This window comes from Psammomys obesus, unplaced genomic scaffold (assembly GCF_907164565.1).
Source record: "Psammomys obesus unplaced genomic scaffold, mPsaObe1.curated_primary_1811, whole genome shotgun sequence".
Taxonomy (NCBI): Eukaryota; Metazoa; Chordata; class Mammalia; order Rodentia; family Muridae; genus Psammomys; species Psammomys obesus.
In genome coordinates, this window is record NW_026596088.1 from 5,637,496 (window position 1) to 5,646,468 (window position 8,973).

An 8,973-nucleotide genomic window follows, 5' to 3' on the forward strand; every position below is an offset into this window, starting at 1 on the left:
GGTTTGGAGTTGGCAATCCTGCTTTAGCCACTATAATGCTGATATTACAGGGGTACGCCACCACTCTTGGCTTATTTGAACTTTTCATTGAAATGTCGTAAGTTTATAGAAAAAAATTGTCTGATTATCATTGCACACTCAGTGAATTCCTACTAGCTGGACACATACTGTAGAGTATCCAGACTGAAAAAGGAGACATTACCAACATACCAGAAGTCCCCTGGTGACTGCTTTTGGGTCCCAGGAACCACCTCTAATAAGAAGAGACTCTATATTCTAGTCACAGGACTGGACAGATGTCAGTTCTGGCCTTGGTGGTTTGTTACCATAAAAGGCCAAGTGGGGCAAGGTCATAGGACAGCAGGCCCAGCAGCTCTGGGTATCAGGTCAGCGCTCTGCCAACCGGCTACTTCCCCAGCCCCTTCACACCGGCCCTCTCTCGGCAACCTGGCTTGAATCTTTTATAGCAGAAGCCACTGTCGATCGGATACACCGCAAAAACATGAGCCCAGGGCTGCAGCAGCCATACAGAACACAAACGTGGTTGCCACATACCTTGCTGCCTTGGGTGTGCTCACTGGGACCCACATGCCTGCACAATAGAAGGAGAACTGACCCCCACAAGTTGTTCTCTGACTTCCACATGTACATCACCAAATAAACATGATAAAAAAAAATTTTTTTTTAAAATAGGGTCTTACTATATAGTCCTGTCTGGCCTGGAACTCAAGAGATCCATCTGCCTTTGCCTCCCAAGTCCTGGTATTAAAAGTTTGTGGAGGAGGTTGGGGATTAGCTCAGTGATAGAGCACTTGCCTAGCAAATGCAAGGCCCTGGGTTTGGTCCTCAGCTCTGGGGAAGAAAAAAAAAAAAAGTTTGTGGAGACCAACCTACACAGTTATGCTTGTGAGGGGGCCTAGATTTAGCCAGTTCAAATAAATACATAAAAGTGTATTATAGAAAGTTTCTGTGGTGACTCCTTTAGCTTGTCTAAGGGCCCCGGTGAACAATGGTCAGTGAAAAGAAGGTGATGTAAATGTCCTCCAGGACTGAGATACTGTCAGGATAGTCAGAGTCACATACAGAAGTCAAATCCTGGGAGCCCTCTGGAAAGAAAGGATTTACCACGTTAGGGTACCCTAAGCAGAACTTATGCTCAGCAGAGTCTAGACCAATGATTCTCAGCCTTCTTAATGCCTCAACCCTTTAGTATACAGTTTCTCAGGTTCTGGTGACCCTCAACCATAAAGTTATCTTCTCACTGCTTCATAACTGTAATTTTACTATTGTTATGAATCATAAATATCTGGTATGCAGGTTATCTGATATGCAACCCTGGTGGTTGAGAATTGCTGGTCTGGACAATGAAGGTCCCTAGCGTAGCTACTCATAAGGCCCCTGCCATGCTTCCTGTCTTGGGATCCTGGTAGCCCTGGATCCCACACTCCAGAAGGTCTCCTTGAGGATGGGGGTTGAGGACATTTTCAGTCACTGGTAATCTGCATGTCCATGCCTGGCAGCTTTTCTGCATAGGAGCATTGGAGATGGGTTCCATGTCTGACTCAAATACACAGAAAGGTGGCACTGGGAGTTTTCCTCCAGAAAGCAGGAAGCTTCTGGAAACAGTCATGGAAACAGAGATCGAAGCCCTGGCCGTTACTCCTCTAGTGTTACAGAATCACTGGGCCCCAATCAGCTAGCCCAGAATTTTAAAAATTACCTCTTAGCCTTTAGTCTTGAAGGAGATTCTATGTAAAAGACACAAAGTACTTTTTTGCAAATTAATATTTTTATGCAACGTGGCTAGAAAAATATGCTCAGGAACTGGTGCCAATACATTGCGGATTGAACTGCATCCCCCAATTCTCATGACAATATTTGGAGAAGGGCCTTGAAAACACTGCTTAAGTTAAAAAGAAGTTGTTGAGGCCAGTGAGATGCCTCAGCAGGTAAAGGTACTTGCCACTAAGCCTGGTGACCTAAGTTACAGACTCAAAGTCCACATGGTAGGTCCCCAGAGCTCACTCCTAAAAATTGTCCTTTGCTTCCACATTTGTGTTCACATACACGCACACACACACACACACACACACACACACACACACACACACACATAATTTTAAAAAAATACTAAGATGGTGGTGTTAGGGTAATCCCTAAACCAATAAAATTAATATCCTTAAAAAGGAAATTAGGGCCAGGTGTAATGGCATACACCTTTAATTTCAGTACTTGAAAGGCAGAGGCAGGCAGATCTCTGAGTTCAAGGCCAGCCTGCTCTACAAAACAAGTCCAGGACAGCCAGGGATACACAGAGAACCAAAAATAAAGAAAGAAAGAAATGAAAGAAGGAAGGAAGGAAGGAAAAAGGGAAGGAAAAAAAAAGAAGGACTGTACTTCAGAACTGGGACAAACAGCTCCAGGTTCTCCCAGCATTCCTTAGTCTCTATCTGCTTCAGGGCCTGGCTGGCATACACCCCCTCTACACTGAACTTTCCAGGGCAGGGACTTCCCCTTCTCCTTCACCATATAATCTGGATATCTTGGTACTCTTACTTTTTTTTTCTTTCTCTCTCTCTCTCTCTCTCTCTCTCTCTCTCTCTCTCCCACTTGCATGAAAGCCAAGAGCTACTTCCAATGAACCTACATTTACATACTTTAACTTGCCTTATATGAGAAGCAGTCCAACATCCTCATTCCTGCCTCACCATCCCTCTCTAGCTCCTCATTTTTTTTCAATTATAGAAAAGGTTCACAACCTATGCACTAGCCCACCCCAGGTTGCTTAGCAATCTGACATCATCACCTGCTGCCTACCAGATAAAGCAATCACCTCTCTCTTCTCTTGCATTCTCTGCCTGTCCCTCTGTCTACCTCCCCCATTTTGCTCTCCAATACTGTGTCTCTCATGGCTCACTCAGACTATATAAATCCCCTGCCCTTTCTGCAATAAACTTCCTTGTACCACACCTGTTGTGCAGTGTCTAATATTTATATCATAACAAGAAGGAAGGAAGGAAAGAAGGAAATAAAGAAGGAAGGAAGGACATTAGGACACAGACACACAGAGGAACAAGGGAGGACACAGGAAGGAGGCAGCTGTCCTGGAAGCACTTTGCTCTTTGCTCCTGGATGTCCAGCCTCCAGAGCCAGGGGAACGCTATTTTCTGTTGTTTAAGCCCCAGCTTGTGATGCTTTGTTATAAGCCAAGCAAACTGATAAAAGATGAAATCTTGAATTTTCTAAAATTTAAAGGTGGCTTCCCTTACCTTCTGCTTCCTTTGTCCTGATCATCTGTTCATTGAGCAGCCTAGAAAAGACCAGTCCTGAAGGACAGCTCTATTTGAACCAATGGCCTATCTTCCTGGGAGAAAAGTGGGGAAGAGGAACATCAGTCTACCGAGGAAAGCTGAAGAAAAATGAGCCCACTGCAGGAAGACAGTCTCTAAAGAAGGGGCACGGTGTGCTCTGTCCAAAGTACGTGGAGGGATAACAGTCTCTGGGGTGGGTCCTCCTCACACCTTGCAGCTTCCACAGGGGTAACAAGTGAGAGACGCATTAACCTCTGCATTAAATCCAGTGCTGATTGACAGCTTGATCTCAGAGGGTGTTGGGGGATGGTCTGGTGCTGCTAATGTATTTAATTGTTAATTACTGGCCCCTCAAGATCTGGTTACACAGTCTCATGCACACCAAGTGATGCTATAGAACTTCACTCCCCAATTATCCCTGATTGGTTAATAAAAATGCTGCAGCCAGTGACTGGGCAAAAAAGAGGTAGGTGGGCCTTAGGTTCCTGGACTTGGGTTCTGAGAGGGACCGTAAGGCTGGAGGAGAAGGAAAGGAAACCAGAGAAAAGGAAGTCACCATGGGGCAGTATGGACCATGAGTTTGTGACTATGAGGACAGACTGATGGAACAGAAACAGCCCAGACAGAAATGGCTAAGGCAAGTAACATGGGGTGTGTAGCTGGGAAATAGCAAAATAACTTAGAGAGTTGATATCTGTCCAGCTCTAGGCTATAACATAAATTATAGCCTCTCTGTGTCAATTATTTGGGAACTAGCCAGGGTAGAGAAGCCTTCTAGAGTCTCTGCAACAAGAGTGTCCCTTCAAAGACCAAGCCTGGAGGCATTTATCCAAATGAGATGGATAGCAAGTATCTAGGATGCTTTTATGGGTATGAACTGTACAGAGGGGTCCTGAACCTCCTGGGTCCAGAGTCAAGGAGGGCTTGCTCACCAATCTATCTGTCTCCTCCCAGTTGAGCCTGGCTTGGACTGAGACTGACCAGCTCATAGCAGACAGTAATGAATGCAGGATTCAAGACAACCATCTTTGCTGCAGCACCATATTCCACTCCAAAGGACAGGCAATGCTTACTTTGTGTCTGGCCTGTCTCCACAATCCAAATGCAAACATTCCAATGTATGCACCTTCGGACTAGAAAATGAACAGCTTTCAGGACTCAGATGTATGAATTCCACAAGTGCCCATTAGTGACTTAACCTCATTACCCAAATGTGCATTTTAAGCCAGAGACAGTCCTTCACCTCTTTCTGTGGTTTCTCTTTCCAGAGATTCCAGTCAGAGTATAAGATACAGAGACTTGCTCCAGCTTCCATACCCCCCCCCCAAAAAAAAAACCTAAGTTCCAATCAGCTGGCCAAGGGCAAACAACAACAACAACAACAAAAATTGTATCTACCAGTTGCTAAGGATCAAAACCAGGACCTTGGGTGTGCTAGCAAAACACTGTGCCATCACCCTTGTAAATTTTGTAGCCTTTTTTCAGACTGGGATGAATAGTGCTGATGAAATTATAAACATTAATTTGGGCATAGTACCACATGCTCATAATCCTGCATGATCAAGGCAGGAGGATTATCAGTTCAAGGCCAGCATGAACAGCATAGCAAGTTCTAGCTAGCTTGGCTGGAGAAGACCTTATCTCCCTCTCCCCCAAAAAAAGCCCAGGAGGTGACACCCTGAGTTCCATTTCTTGAACCCAGTTTAAAAGACTGGAGGCAGACGTGGTGTATGTTTGTAATCCTGCTACTCCTAGAGTCAAGAGACTCTCCCCTAAACTTTAGGGCCAGGTAGTCCAGAGCACATAGCAGAGCAGCAGAGAGAAAGACTCCCTTATAACAGAGAGTTAGAACCTACCTATGAACATTAGTCTGCTTTACACATACCTGAGCACGCGTGAGCACACACACACTCCCTCTTGCCTTGGTCCCCTCTACCTCTTTAGCACTTGGGCGAGGAATAGAGAATCACGTCTTTAATCCCAGAACTGGGGAGGCAGAGGCAGTCAGGTCTCTGTGAGTTTGAGGCCAGCCTGGTCTACAAAGCCAATCCAAGACAACCAAGGCTACACAGAGAAACCCTGTCTGAAACAAACAAAACAAAACAAACGAAAACACACACACACACACACACACAATGTGCTGATTTGAGATACTTCAAAGTCCCCAACAGGGTTTTCCCATTCCTGAGCTTCTCATATCTCGTTTTATTATTTTTTTGAAACAGGGTGCGTTGTAGTCTAGACTGGCCTTGAACTTGCTTGTAGCCAAGGGTGACCTTCAATTCCTCATCATCCTGCCTCCATTTCCCAAGTGCTGGGATTATAGGCATGTGCCACCAACACCTAGCTCCCTGTCTCAATTCTTCCCACTCCTCTGGCTCTACTGTTTCTCCATGGAGAATCAGAACATACACCCCAGATAGCCAGAGCCAAGATGGATACAGCTGAAGAGAGAAAACACCGTAGGGCCAGGAACAGAGGGCGATAAAGAAAAGTTCACAGACTGTCTTCAGGGAAATAGCTATCCTGTGCCGATTCTTCTTATTTTGGGGCTAGAACCATGTGAAAGCAGGAGGCCCCATCATAAGCAGAGACTTCAGGAAAGTCAATAATCCAGCTATACATACAGTGTTCAAAGCCCAGTGCTTCGGCTTTCTTCTCTTGCAGTGCTGGGTACCGTGCCCAGAGCTTTGAACACACTGGGCAGGTGCCTGGCACTGAGCCAACTGCTTTTGCCACCCAGGACAAGGGGAACAGCTGCATTCAAGATGGACTTTGCACCCAGATAACAGCTGGCTTTGATTCTGCTCCGTCAGTTGTCTGGAGTGTAATTTACTGGGCAAATTTACTCAACTTCCTTGATAATTAGCTTCCTCCTCTATAAAATGAGTTGTGAAAAAATCCCTACTTTATTGACAACCGAGAAGATTAAATGTTTTCTGATGAGTGCCTGGCATTCCATAGATGAAAAATAAGAATGGCTTTTTCCTCCATCTTTTTGTGGTGGTCTGATTATAAAGGGAAGATGTGCTTAATCTTATTTTAAATCTAAAACACGTCAGAATGCTGTGCCTTTAACCACAGGGGCTTTGCTCGGGGTCTTTCACTTTCTGAAGACAGTTCTAGCTGCTGTTTCAGAGGCATTCACTGAGAACCAGCTCTTTCCATGTGCGAAGAAGAGATTTGCGGTTCCATGGGGTTGCGATAACAGGGCTAGTACATGGCAGTGGAAGCTGACGTGCCAACCTCCATCACCCACACTTCACCATGACTGCTGCCAGCTAAGACCTCCCCCAGAGAACTCTAGTTTGTTTCATGCCTTTCTCCCCTGACTAAGCTGTAAGGTCCCGAGGAGCAGGGACAGCTGCAGTGCAGGGCCTGGTTCTCTGTGGAGGTTCAGTTAAGTATTCAAGGGAGCAGGTGGGTGGCTGGTGCTATCTTCTGCTTCATAGCATGTGCTCAGGGTCCCACCTTCCTGTGCTAATGGGCAACAAGCACACAAGCTATGAGAAATGCCCCAGCATCACCAGCGCCATTTTAACAACCGTACAGCTTTACAAATGGTACTCTAGAAGACCAACTAGCTGGACTATAGAAGCCAGTTTATCCTGGAGGGCGACTGCTGCTAGCTGGAACACAACCGAAAAACTCTCTGAATTCTTACAGGCTAGGGTGATATGCCAAGAAAGACCTTCCTAATTGCCAAGACCTCCCCATTATGGCTAATGTACTAAGCATGTGTTAAGTAAGATGAATAGTTGTCTGATTAATTTCAAACCTGCCATAGTCTAGATGAATCAATGACTAAGAAAGTAGTCTTGGGTCCCAAGAGACTTGGTTGATGCAGAAGCAACTCATTCAGAAGCCACTACCCATCCCAATCAGCTGCAAAAGGCTCTAGATAACCATGGAAAACAGAATGGGTCAACAGGATTCTCACAGGTAAACCATTTAACTTTGTTCCCAGTCCCTGGGGCCCAGCAATTTGAGCTCTATCTGGGCAGGAGTGAGGATGGAAAGAGAACAGCTCACCCATGAGCACCTACTAACTAGGTGCTGGATAGCCCAGGAGCTCACTCCTAGATCCACAGGCACAAAACCAGGCTTGTGCCTAAATAGCTGACTAGGGACAGAAGGAAGCAGTTCCAGACAGAAAGGCATTCTTGAAATAGCTCTTTGTTGACCACATACACCTGAGCGGAACATCTTTTGTTTGCTCCTAATCTGGACCCAGGTCTCCCTTCAGGGCCCTTATAAATTGTCCTCTAAGACCATAAGCAATGAGAGAGTGGCTTAAGTGTGTATGGGGGTAGGCAGGAGAAAGTGAAGAGACTGGGAAAATGGAAGAGGCCTGTACTAGAACCCTGCCCAGACATATTTATCCCCTCTATAATAGTTTCACTCACATCCTACAACCACTAGCCATTAACCCTCAATCTCTGTGTGTGTGCCTGTATTTCAGTTTCCTAGCTACAAAGAGCCTGAATATCTCCCTGGCCTGGACCAATGAGAACAAAATCTAGGGGGTTTTCTGCAAAGGGGAGCTCTTTCTGCCAATACCAAAAGTTGTGGGGGTCATACTATAGTATCTAAAAATAAGTCAGGCATAGTGACACACACTTTTAATCCCAGCACTTGGGAGTCAGAGATGGGTAGATCCCTAGGATCAGCCTAGTCTATATAGTAAGTTCCATGAGAGACAGGACTACATAGAAGAAAGGAAAGAAAGAAAGAAAGGAAAGAAAGAAAGAAAGAAAGAAAGAAAGAAAGAAAGAAAGAAAGAGAAAGAGAAAGAAAGGGAGAGAAAAAGAGAGAAAGAAAGAGAGAGAGAAAGAAAGAGAGAAAGAAAGAAAGAGAGAAAGAAAGAGAGAAAGAAAGAAAGAAAGAGAAAGAAAGAAAGAAAGAGAGAAAGAGAGAAAGAAAGAAAGAAAGAGAGAAAGAAAGAGAGAGAGAAAGAAAGAAAGAGAGAAAGAAAGAGAGAGAGAAAGAAAGAAAGAAAGAAAGAGAGAAAGAGAGAGAAAGAAAGAAAGAAAGAGAGAAAGAAAGAAAGAAAGAAAGAGAGAGAAAGAAAGAAAGAAAGAGAGAGAAAGAGAGAAAGAGATAAAGAGAGAGAGAAAGAAAGAAAGAAAGAAAGAAAGAGAAAGAAAGAGAGAGAGAAAGAGAGAGAAAGAAAGAGAGAGAAAGAAAGAGAGAGAGAAAGAAAGAGAGAAAGAAAGAAAGAAAGAGAGAGAAAGAAAGAAAGAAAGAAAGAGAGAAAGAGAGAGAAAGAGAGAAAGAAAGAAAGAAGGAGAGAGAGAAAGAAAGAGAGAAAGAGAGAGAAAGAAAGAAAGAGAGAAAGAGAGAGAAAGAAAGAAAGAGAGAAAGAAAGAAAGAAAGAGAGAAAGAAAGAAAGAGAGAGAAAGAGAGAAAGAGATAAAGAGAGAGAGAAAGAAAGAAAGAAAGAAAGAGAGAAAGAAAGAGAGAGAAAGAAAGAGAGAGAGAAAGAAAGAGAGAAAGAGAGAGAAAGAAAGAGAGAAAGAAAAAGAGAGAGAAAGAAAGAAAGAGAGAGAAAGAGAGAAAGAGATAAAGAGAGAGAGAAAGAAAGAAAGGAAGAAAGAGAGAAAGAAAGAGAGAACGAAAGAGAGAGAGAAAGAAAGAGAAAGAAAGAAAGAGAGAAAGAGAG